This window comes from Oncorhynchus mykiss, chromosome 15 (assembly GCF_057628025.1).
Source record: "Oncorhynchus mykiss isolate SJ-2025 chromosome 15, ASM5762802v1, whole genome shotgun sequence".
NCBI lineage: Eukaryota > Metazoa > Chordata > Actinopteri > Salmoniformes > Salmonidae > Oncorhynchus > Oncorhynchus mykiss.
Genome location: NC_143036.1, coordinates 69220824 through 69233813, shown reverse-complemented (window position 1 = coordinate 69233813; position 12990 = coordinate 69220824). Strand labels below are relative to the sequence as shown.

The window sequence follows — 12990 nt, the reverse complement described above, 5'->3', positions numbered from 1 at the left end:
GTTATGTTATAATTAAGTCTATGATTTGATAGAGCAGTCTGACTGAGCGATGGTAGGCAGCAGCAGGCTCATAAGCATTCATTCAAACAGCACTTTCGTGCATTTTGCCAGCAGCTCTTAGCAATGCTTCCAGCATTGAGCTGTTTATGACTTCAAGCCTATCAACTCCCGAGATTAGGCTGGTGTAACCAATGTGAAATGGCTAGCTAGTTAGCGGGGTGCGCACTAATAGCGTTTCAATCGGTGATGTCATTCGCTCTGAGACTTGGGGTAGTTGTTCCCCTTGCTCTGCAAGGGCCGCAGCTTTTGTGGAGCGATGGGTAACGATGCTTTGAGGGTGGCTGTTGTCGATGTGTTCCTGGTTCGAACCCAGGTATGGGCGAGGAGAGGGATGGAAGCTATACTGTTACACTGGCAATACTAAAGTGCCTATAAGAACATCCCATAGTCAAAGGTATATGAAATACAAATGGTGTAGAGAGAAATAGTCCTACAATTCCTACAACCTAAAACTTCTTACCTGGGAATATTGAAGACTCATGTTAAAAGGAACCACCAGCTTTCATATGTTCTCATGTTCTGAGCAAGGAACTTAAACGTTAGCTTTTTTTACATGGCACATATTGCACTTTTACTTTCTTCTCCATTATTTAAACCAAATTGAACAGGTTTCATTATTTATTTGAGGGTACATTGATTTTATTGATGTATTATATTATATATATATATATATATATATATAAGTTAAAATAAGTGTTCATTCAGTATTGTTGTACTTGTCATTATTACAAAGAAAAAATGTAAACAAATATTTAAATAAAATTTTAAAAAAATAGGCCGATTTATCGGTATCAGCTTTTTTTGGTCCTCCAATAATTGATATTGGTATCGTCGTTGAAAAATCATAATTGGTCGACCTCTACTATAAACCCCACGAGAAGCACAGGCAAACAGATGTAGGTGGTCACTACAGTAAAAGCAGAGCCAAACAAAATGTATTGTAGTTAATGTATGATCATTTATGTACCAACGCACATGTAGAGTTCTATAGTCCATTCAACTGGTATACAAGTCAAAAGAAGAGCATTTCACTTAGCCTAACTGGAATTACTGCAAGAATTCTAACTCATGAAACACCCAGCTTCCTCCCACATAGTGTTTGGTGCTTAATGTGAAGTAGCTATATAGGAGAAAACCCTTCCTACCTCCAGAGGAGGTATATCTCCATTTCCAGAGTCCATCATCAAAATGTCCCTGCTACACTTATTTCAGTTGTGCAATTAAAAACCATTTGACATTCAGTGTCCCCAATTTCTTAGAATCACCACAAGGAAAGGTGCCATGTTCGAAGCGGGGAGAGGGATGCACCGGAATAAGGAAGTCAAAAAACGTCAGGAAAGATGACATGTAAAAGGCAGCTTGTATGGAAAGACCATTCAAATGGGCAATGATGAAAATGACCCAACCTATATTGTCTCAAGGTTAGGACAGTGAATCCCCTAGGGCAGTGGTCCTCAAACTTATACTCTGCAAAATAAAATAACTTTTCAAAAATGTGTTATAGCCCTGAACTAGCACACCTGATTCACCTAGTCAAGTTGGAATCAGGTGTGCTCGCTCTGGAATAGATCAAATACATCTGGGGGTCCCAAAGGAGAGATTTTAGAATCACCGCTCTAGAGGAATTTAACACTGTAGGGCAGGCTGGGGAAGCACTTCCTACTCCCTCTCTCAAAGAGGTCACCAGCTGGGAAGTTGGTTTTATTCACTGTCTACATTAGTGTCTGGGTGTAACAATGACCTGAATGAGAGAAAAAGTAGTGAGCACGCTTCCCTTTTTCAGATGGGGAACATAATACTCATAACTGCATCTGCATCAGGACAAAATCCCTGCACATTCTACGATGCCCAGAAAACAGTGCTTTACTGAGGGCACGAATGTGGTACATTCACACAAGTGAAAAATGTCATTTCAGTAACTGGACAAATGAGAGCAACCCAACGAACCCACTACTTTCAGACTTGTTTTTGAGAAACTATTTGGTCATGTGTCAATTCTATTTGGAGCCATCTGCCATGGAAAAAGGACAGGATTTATTATTCTTTACACAACATAATTGCAGGGCTGGTTGCAATTCTGAGGTGACATAAAATCTCATTTGAGAGGGAAATACCCCTTTTGCTGGCCACAAGTTTGGGGTGAGGTTGAAACGTACACAGAGGTTTCCACCAAAATATTTCACGTGGTAGTGTTTTTTTATAGTTGTGAGATGTGCGAAAACACAAAGTGAAACTTTTTACCGTTGCCTAAGTAGAATTTGTGTTCTAATCTTAGTGTGGCCCATTTAGACAAGAAGGGTTGCAGTTCCTTATTGAAACTCTGGCAACGTGCATTCTGCCTGACAGGAACGGCATCTTTCCACAAATTCAAGTGAATTAGACACATTCAAGTGAATTTCAACTGTGGCCCAGATGACTTACCATGTTAACTTGCCTATTGCGGTGTGTGACTCTCTCAAGTGTTTCCCCCCCTAAATGGTCTTCTAAAAATGGTTGGCATATTTGAGTTGCCCTCAGCACCCAGCGAACACACATGTTCAACCCCAAAGTAATGGAGGCGGCCAGACTCCATTTCCCTTGTCCTCACATCTCATGCTCTGAGCCTGTCCCCCTGCGAGCATCTGCACCACCAAGATGAAGGAAGTGCCAACATTTGCTGAGCGGTGACAGTTTCAGGTTGCGGAACAGATCAAATGTCACAACAGTGGAAAATCATTGTGATTGGATCACCGAGCTAACAGCTGGCATGGTATGGTTGAACAACGATAGGAGCGAGGTTAACCCTTTGTGCACAACAACAGCAAAACCCTTACTAAGTAAGAGAAGACCAAAGAAATCTATTGGGGTTTCACCTAGAACCGTATACGAAGATGTTTGTCATAAAAAAGCTCAGCAGTTATTCCTTTCCAGGGAGCAGAAAATGAGATGTAACAGACCTCTATGGCCAAACGGTGCAAATGTTATCTGTTGATGGACTTTCAAGCAATTCTCCCCAAACTAAGGAAACCCTCTTGGTCATGGTTGGCACTTTGAACCCCTCTACATGCCAACTTACTTGTTGTGAGTCAAGGACAGCCATTCCAGGGATCCCTCTGCTATGGTCTTGCTGGTGCAGATGGGGGTATTTTTAGCATCCTACAGACTACCCCTTCCTGTCCCCATTCCCCACTCTGGCCCCTGCTGAAGTGGGTCAGGGCGTGTAAATGTGGAGGGTACAAAGCAGAGGCAGGCACCCAGCCTTACTCATGTCATGCAGCATGGTTCAGTGCTATCAGCGCGCCACTTCACACTAGAGACTGGGCACTTCTCTACTCTGTGTTCTACATGACCAGCCTGCCAATTCACGACACCATGCAGAGGTGTCCCTGCCCGGCGTCAACTCTACGACACACTTCCTCTTCCCAGTGCTCTTCTGCTCATTTAATCGAGATTTGTGATGGTCTCTTGGGGGACATTTAAAAATCGTCCTTTGCGTCTCCACTTTCCCTTCTGTATAAGCAAATGGAATAAATTGAGCATCTTCTGGGTTTTTAAAGGGGATAGAGGTAGATTTATTGAGGCTATGGTTTAATTTAACTTGTATGTTCTTCATTTTCAAGAGCAAGCCATCTTTGAAGTTGAGCCTTTGCGCTCCTTTTTTTAACTGACTCTGCTGGGCAGCTCTACGGCCTGAGGTAGGGGGTATAACATATTTTACGATATCCTGGTATTGATGCCAGTTTGGGTTTTTACTTTACGTTCTATAAACGGGATTTGAATGTTTGATTTGTTAAATGTGATATGCCGTGTGTAATGTCCATTTTGATAGTTTACTCCGCTACTTGAGTCATCTCTCTCCGGCAGCACTTTCCACACAGACATAGCACCACCCCGTCACTCAAGGAGCGCATTTGTTGTTGCTTGACCAGAGACACTAGCAACCTAGAATTACACTTAGCAAGTTGGGCCTAAATCATGTTAGCTGGCTAGCTAATAAATGTACTGGGTCAAAGCAAACGTAACAAGCTTTACAGCCTGATAATACAAGTGATGGTGTAGACCTAAATCCTCATGTTGCTTGTGCAACAGTATCTTCTAAATCAAAGAGGTATACGTGAAGCATGAATATGTTAGCTACGTGAAGTAGCTAAGAGAAATCATTTAATGTAGCCAAAAAATACAGGGTCCCCTAGGAAACACTTATCAACACTTGGTTCCAACCCTATTTAAATAACTCCTACCTGGCATTTTCATACTAAAACACTGTAATCAAAGTGCCCACTATTATATTCTAACTATAGAATTATATAAATATAATGTTTTACTCTAAATAGCAAGTGAAATCGCAACATGTGGTTAAAAATAAGGCCTAAATGTTTTGCCCATGTCGTGCAGCCCTACATGGCAGTGTAGAAATTATCTCAAATGGGTGCAAGAAATGCAACAAAAATATTTTAGTTGAATTGAACTGTATAAAATAATCAGAATGAGAAAGAGCTATTGAACGATCTTAGAAAGTTTGTTTCCACCTTAGGGTCACGCACCACTCATAAAGCAAATTCAGAACTTGTATAATTCTAAAACATTAAATACCGTAAAAAACATATGATATTTTGCCATATCGCCCAGCGCTAGTCTAAGGTCATGCTGCCCTGACATTTACTACCATTGTGTGACCAGCTGCCCCCACTATTTCTAATTCGCCATGGGGTTTCCTCCTATTTAGGTCAAATGTTGTGCTCCTTGATTGGGTTTAAACAAATATGCTGGGTGGTCAATTGAGATTGTAGCCTACAGATTAAAAATGCATTTACCAGGCTAATTTCAAACAAAATAAGATTGCATGCGTGTCTCTCTCTAGGCTATCCAACAGGACCGTTTTCTTATATGCAGACTGACAGTTTTGCACACTCTTGCAACCTTTCAACCAGCTTCATGAGGTAGTCACCTGGAATGCATTTCAATTAACAGGTGTGCCTTGTTAAAAGTTCATTTGTGGAATTTAATTTTCTTCTTAATGCATTTGAGCCAATCAGTTGTGTTGTGACCAGGTAGGGGTTGTATACAGAAGATAGCCCTATTTGGTAAAAGACCATGTCCATATGTCAAGAACAGCTCAAATAAGCAAAGGGAAATGACAGTCCATCATTACTTTATGACATGAAGGTCAGTCAATACGGAAAATGTCAAGAACTTTGACAGTGCAGTCGCAAAAACCTTCAAGCGCTATGATGAAACAGGCTCTAGTGAGGACCACCACAGGAAAAGACCCAGAGTTACCTATGCTGAAGAGGATAAGTTCATTAGAGTTACCAGCCTCAGAAATTACAGCCCAAATAAGTGTTTCATAGAGTTCAAGAAAAACTTCAACTTTTCAGAGGAGACTGTGAATTAGACCTTCATTTAATTGTATTATTATTTATTTGTTAAATTTAACCTTTATTTAACTAGGCAAATCAGTTAAGAACAAATTCTTATTTACAATGGCAGGGTAGCCAAGTGGTTAGAGCGTTGGACTAGTAACCGGAAGGTTGCAAGTTCAAACCCCCGCGCTGACAAGGTACAAAATCTGTCGTTCTGCCCCTGAACAGGCAGTTAACCCACTGTTCCTAGGCCGTCAATTGAAAATAAGAATTTGTTCTTAATTGACTTGCTTAAAGGTTAAAAAAATAACATTTTAAATGACGGCCAAACCCAGACGATGCTGGACAAATTGTGGGCCGCCCTGTGGAACTCCCAATCACAGCCGGATGTGATACAGCCTGGACTCGAACCAGGGACTGTAGTGATGCCTCTTGTACTGAGATGCAATGCCTTAGACCGCTGCACCACTCGTGAGCGGTCTAAGGCACTGGTCAGATTGCTGCAAGAAACCACTACTAAAAAACACCAATAAGAAGACGACACTTGCTTGGGCTAAGAAACACTGACGGAATTTGTAAATGTCTTTGTGAGACGCAGAGTAGGTGAACGGATGATCTCTGCACGAGTGGTTCCCACTGCGAAGCATAGAGGTGGTGGTGTGATGGCCCTTTGCTGGTAACACTGTCAGTGATTTATTTAGAATTCAAAAGTAGGGCTGGGCGATATGGCCAAAATCTTATATCCAGATATAGGTCATTTCATATCCTGATAATGACACATCACGATATAGCACATTTCCTGTAAAATCAATGAATAAATAGTGTATATAAAATGACCACATGTAAAGGCCTATTTTTTATTACATTTTGAATTATACTTAACAAATTAAATATTTGCATTTTATACCTTGGGTTGAGTGTTTGCATCTCACGAAACGCCTGTTTCTCGAACGTGTAAATTGGGGCCATGTCTTTGCAGATGTAAGTTGTAACGGCAGCTGTTACCTCCTTCCATCTTCGTGATTCTTTGCCATATGCTGTGCCACGGGCAAAAGCCTCTTGCAACGTCTGAGTCCGGGGTTTGTTTTGAGCACCCGACTGTACTTTTTGGGGTCTCATCCGTAGACTCTCTCCATACTGTTTCACATGATTTTTGTGTAGGTGCTAAGATAGGCTAGTGGTGTTTGAGCCTGTTGTCGGGACCGGCCTGCGGCATATTTTGCAGGGGGCGGTTTTCTAGTTCGTGTCAAACCTTTCATACCCAAACCATGACAATGCGACCAAAGTAGCCCCTCTTTTAGGTACGGTCTCCGTGCCACGTTCACTCATGTGTTGCAAATGTCCTTCCACACGTGTCCAATTGATAATATGAAACGATAGACGTTTTTCTATCGTCACACAATATATATCGTCATACCTAATTCAAAGCACACAAAACCAGCATGGCTACCACAGCATTCTGCAGCAATACACCATTCCATCTGGTTTGCGCTTAGTGGGACAATCATTTTTTTCCCAACAGGACAATGACCCAACACACCTCCAGGCTGTGTAAGGGCTATTTGACCAAGGAGAGTAATGGAGTGCTGGTTGCTGTTGGTTACTACATGATTCCATGTGTTATTTCATAGTGAAGACATCAAAACTATTATTCTACAATGTAAAAAATAGTAAAACCCTAAATTAAGAAAACTCTTTATTTTTAATATCGCTCTATGCCATTTGATTAAAAAGAGAACACCTGAGAATGCCGATAGAGAAGGAAATATGAGCTTGTGTGTCTGTTTAGACTTGAGCCTAATTGAGCCAGCATGAGTCAGACTCGACTTGCCTTTAAACAGCAGTGTGGAATATCCTTGCCCTTACAATATTGAGGAGATACGCATCGCACCAGTGTGAGTAAAAAGCAGCATTGTACAATGTAGGCCTACTTAATAGTACAGCAGACTATATTGAGCTGTCTATGATAGCCTACATGGGGTTGAATGTCACCTCAGATGAATGTGACAACAGCTCCATTGTCTTTTACATAACCAATTGTGCCTTTTGGCAGTAGGAGTCTCCGTTAGTAAGTTTCTATAGTAGGTCTTACAATAGTAAGACAAAAGGAGGATTATAGTAGCCATTTCTTAGATTTGATGCAGAATGTTAGATTTCCTGACAATTATAGACCTTGTTCAACATGAGGGGGAAATACAGTTTAGCAGGTAGCCAGTTGAGTGAGCACGCATCAGGCAGCCCTGCCAGGGTCCATGTCCACGATGAGTCTGGGATGCAGTGTCGACAAGGCCAAATCATTACCTGGAATAGACAGCACGTTGTCCGAAACTTTGTTTAACAGGATAATTATGTTACATCATAGTACCTACCTAATCCTAATAGTACCTATTCGCTGATAAACAAGCATATTACACGTGTTATACTTTGACACCTGTCTATTCTAAATGCCATCAATATTAACTACAAAGTCTACTGCTGCTCAATAATTCTAATTTACCAAGAAATGTGTTCCTATATTTACCAAGAAATGTAATCCTATAGCTATTGTACTGAGGTAGTATCGGCCTACCAATTTAATTAGGTTAAAACCTCTGACTGAACCACAACCACTCAAAGGCCTACTTTCCAAAACAATGTAAGACCAGAGACAGACTTCAAATCCTATTCAGTACTAGTATCAGACTAATAAGTCAGCCGATCGTGAAACTCCTCATGAATCATTGGCATAGAAATCCTATGCAATTCACAGAACATACATCTGTTTTAATAATTGAACAGGGACCACAGCTGACCAATACCATGCAAGTGAGAAGGTTTTTATTGCTGTATGCTCAGTTTTACTCTGCTGCACTGCTTATGGTTCATTCCTGAGTGATATACAGTTTTGGTTAAAACTACAGCCTCAGACACAGTCAAAGGTTGTTGTTTTTTATGGCCAAAATGTGTGGATCTATAAAAGGCAAATGTCTAGAATATAGAAATCACACTCCTATTGAATGCCATGAATGTATTCAGAATGCAACAAAATCTTGATCAAATTGACAGCAGTCAGCAGAGAACAGCAGGGACTGAGAGACTGAAAAACAGCTTCTATCTCAAGGCCATCAGACTGTTAAACAGCCACCACTAACATTGAGTGGCTGCTACTTTAAAACAATGTCACTTAATATAATGTTTATATACCCTACATTACTCATCTTATAAGTATATACTGTACTCTATACCACCTACTGCATCTTGCCATCTTTATGTAATACATGTATCACTAGCCACTTTAAACAATGCCACTTAATATAATGTTTACATACCCTACATTACTCATCTCATATGTATATACTGCACTCGATACCATCTACTACATCTTGCCTATGCCATTCTGTACCATCACTCATTCATATATCTTTATGTACATATTCTTCATCCCTTTACACTTGGGTGTATAAAGTAGCTGTTGTGAAATTGTTAGGTTAGATTACTCGTTGGTTATTACTGCATTGTCTGAACTAGAAGCACAAGCATTTCACTACACTCACATTAACATATGCTAACCATGTGTATGTGACAAATAAAATTTGATAACAACGATATTTCACATATCAGAACACCCTGACACCAAAAAAATCTTAAAATCATATCCTACACTGATATGGGTTAAAAACGTTATTTTATACAACGTGTCCAATGATCACCATACCTCTCTTACATGACTACAGCATTGTAAATTCTTCAAATATTATAGCATATGTATTGTGGATGCATATTAATGCACATTACTAGACTTCAATACAAGCGTTGCACAGATCAATGGAATCCCCAATGTTTGCAATTTGATGACACAGATTCTCAAACGATAAGTGATCGTAATCCAGATGGTCAACCAGCAGCGTTGATTCGAAGCTCAGCATTCAGCAGAGACTAGAATGCATTGCTGGCAAAGTGCAGCACGCCGGGTGCCATTTAATAGGATAAGGACTGATCCCTTCTGTTAGACATCAAAACGTGATAGCTCGTCGCCTATCACACTGGGACCAGTACATAAGCTCTGCAATAGAAAAAGATGTAGAAAATTGCCTTTGGACTATCTGTAGTCAAGGTCAAATGATTGGTTACGTTGCCTTGTCATAACGTGAACAAATAATCACGCTCGAGGTTGGTAGCTAATGGTGGCACACTGAGCGAAAAGAAAGCATGACAGGATAATGGATCTGTCGTAGCTAGTTAGATGGATCCGCTATGGACACTGCTACAACTAAATAGATATACCGGCGGTAATGTAACTTGTTAACGTTAGCTGTACTAGGTTGACATTTCGGCATCTCATCTGGCATCCAGAGTGCATATCACCAAGCTGATATGTATGACAGGTTTCAAAGACGGAGTTCAGACAGAAGTGCTAGTAGCTAACTTAACGATGTGTTGCGGCGTAGCAACCGTTGCAAAACATGTAACGTTAAAGGTAGGTTGGCCAATGTTAGCAGCTGGTGCACTAACGCTTCACCTAGCTAGCTACAGTATATCCTTCATTTAACTGGATAACGTTAGCTATCAGTCAGGACTGTTACCTAGCTAGCTATGTCACAAGTCAACCACTGGCTAACCAACTGTGCAGAACCGACGAGTGCAGTGGAATAACACCATGGAATAATTTCAAGTGGAGTACCCATCGCCGTCAAGGCTTAACGTTAGGTAGCTAACCGGCAAAATTGCCAATGTAACAAAGCAAAATGTAAGGCAACCAAGGTTCATTTTCAATTGAGAAATTGTAACTTATGTATAAAATGTAACAGTGCCATAAAGCAACGGACGTAGTCCTTTTGCGGCAAGAAAGCTAACCAAAGTTACGCTAACCTAACTGTTACAGGTTATTGACTCATTATGAGCACACTGCATGTGTCAAGTCAACTATTAGCCAACTAACGTCACGTTAATAACAAATTCAGGCGGAATAAAAAAGAACCCAGCAATTAAGATTCTGAATTAATTAAATTGGAGTCCGAGTCGACCAGCATGGCTGGACTCAAATAACGTTCACATAGCTAGCTACTCACGCAAATAATTCAACAAGCTATTTCAGGCACTTGGTTATTTCAAGTCGTTTTCACCACGACTTTTGCTTCTTCTTCACTCCTTAGTACAGTAGAGGTTAGGCGTCAACCTCCACCTCCTGTCCACGAGCTCCTCCAAAGCTAGTGTCGAACCCATTTCAAAATAACGTTACACCGCTAACGTTATTTAGCTACACAACTTTTCAACCAGTCACCCGCGAGTTGTATTTTCGCACGTTACAATAAATTCCATTAACTTGTCAATAAGATCCTGTTCTGGAAAACGTTAGGTAGGTTAATGTCCGAAGCAAATTGTGGTGTAAAGAACAAGAAGCTCAATGTCAGTTGTTCCATCTTCTTACCCAAATAGAAGCTAGCTTGCAAGCTAGACATGAACTCACGAGCAGCTGCACTGAGCTAGCTAACGTTTACCGTTAAACTAAAACTGTAGTAAGGAGATAAAACCAAACCGGTTCGCTATTGCTTACCAGAATCAAAGCTTGGCTTGTGTCCATGTTGTTACTTATGGAAATATATATTTGTGTGCAAAAAAAAAATCAAACGAAGTACTTACTCCGTTTTCCGAGTATTACCTCTGAGACCTTCCTCTCTTTCCCTCTCCTCAGTATCTCACTACAGACTGCCCCTCTTTCCCGATCTGTAGTAAAAATCCCGCCCACTACACTGTCACAACATCGCAAGGGACATGTGATTCACGTCAGGGGGATGGGCAATAACTCCAATATAGATCCCCATTGGCTTAACCAACATTTCAGTCGCCCGTGGAAACGGTACGTCATCAATTCCGTTCACGGATGGAGATCCTCTTGCACCCACTCTTTGCCCGGTCTTACTTTATAAGAATCTGATGCGTGCAAAAATCAGTTCTTACATCGTATGATTTAACCAGCATTAAATGAGCACTGACATCTGTTTATTTGTGTGTGCATCTCCCTGGCCCCGTCGGTTGTGTAGCTCCGCCCAACTTCCCGGCGGCTCATCAAACTTGACGTCATTCTTTCCATGACGTCGCGATTTTTCTATCTATTCAATGCTTTAGTGTTTGATTCTTCAGCACATAAGGGTGAAGGAGCGATACAGTCGTTTGAAATGGGCTATAGAATCTGTCTATTATATTGCAGTAAAAATATATATATATATGTATATATATAGCACAATTCAAGTCTGAATCACAAGTACTGACTATCTGAATAGCCTACCGACACACACACAAAGCATGCATTGCATTGTACACCAAAAGCTGTTCTGAAATAGTGGCACCTTGTTCTCTTCCAACACTGCAGGACTTACTCATATTAAACATAAGGCTAAAATTTCAAAGTACAGAGTACATAACATCTTGCACTAAACTTCAGCATATTACATTTTCCCACCCTGGCTCCCCAGGCTTTAGTGTCATTAATCTGAGTTTAACAATGAAGCTCTACATTACCTCTGATTCAATCCATTGATAGTTGTTAACTTCAGATAGCGGGGTTGTTCCTGGAATGAGGGTGTGATATCAGGTTGTAAACGGGTTGATGTCACATTTCCAGAGGCACACAGGAGATGCCATGAGAGGTGCAAGAGAGCTGTGTGTGTGAGCCTCGGTGGACAAGGTCGCCCTTGAATGTGTGTGTGTACAGTACATGCACTTCTGTGTGTGTGTGGGAGTGTGTAGGTGCACGAGTGTGTGTGTGTGTGTGTGTGTGTGTGTGTGTGTGTGTGTGTGTGTGTGTGTGTGTGTGTGTGTGTGTGTGTGTGTGTGTGTGTGTGTGTCGGAGTGTGTGTGTGTGTGTCTGCGTGTGATGTCTGGCTACCATTGATCTGTGTATTCTCTGCACCCATTATCAGACCCATATTGGTCTGAGTATACATAATGCTGCATAATCTCTGCCAGACTGGCTCTATGATTATAACATCAACGCAATGCATGCAGGCCTTCAACTGTCTATAGAATGTACATATTATTTGACTGGCATCCATAGCCATATATTAGCTACTCTTCACTTAATGGGTCCAATTTTTTAACACAAAAAAACATTGCTGCACTTCTTCAATTTACCGCTCTGGATTTATAAACAGGAGAAAGAAGTTGTTTAAACGTTGTGTAATTTGGACCTAAATCTTGTAATGTTCAATTGGTAGCTCTGAATCACAAACCAGTGTTAGGGAGGAACAGAACAGAGAGAGGGGAAGGAAATGAACACAACATAAATATCTCCAGTCCTCCATTTTCAGCGTCCCTCTCATCCGTCTCTGGGACTGGGTGTCAATGACCGCTGTTGACTTGAAGTTCAAACCAGAAGCATTTCACCACAGGAGTTATACAGCTGATATCTTTTCAAAAGTAATATGTAGGTCTCTCATGAGCCACATGAGGCAAGCAAACAAGTTTCCTTGCAGGCCTTCCAAATCTTGCGGAGCTGTGGGAAAACTCGTATCCTATTTTTATGTGTGCCAGTTTCCAGTTCTCTCTCCCCCTCTCTCATACACACACAGCTCAGCTTTAGAGGCTCTCATTTCGGGCCTCTCCGATTGGA

General features: G+C 41.1%; 1 protein-coding gene across 6 annotated transcripts in view; it reads right to left on the bottom strand.

The window, feature by feature from the left end:
* LOC110490600 (plasma membrane calcium-transporting ATPase 1) overlaps window positions 1–11421 on the bottom strand; it is a 59604-nt gene extending 48183 nt beyond the window's left edge. For 4 of the 6 annotated variants that reach the window (XM_090200929.1, XM_090200925.1, XM_090200927.1 and 1 more), the window contains exon 1: window positions 11022–11421. The gene's annotated coding sequence lies outside the window, so the exon portion shown is untranslated. The remainder of the gene's footprint in view (window positions 1–11021) is intronic. The other 2 variants (XM_090200926.1, XM_090200928.1) reach the window with 1 other exon arrangement.
* Between the last annotated feature and the right edge of the window lie 1569 nt (window positions 11422–12990).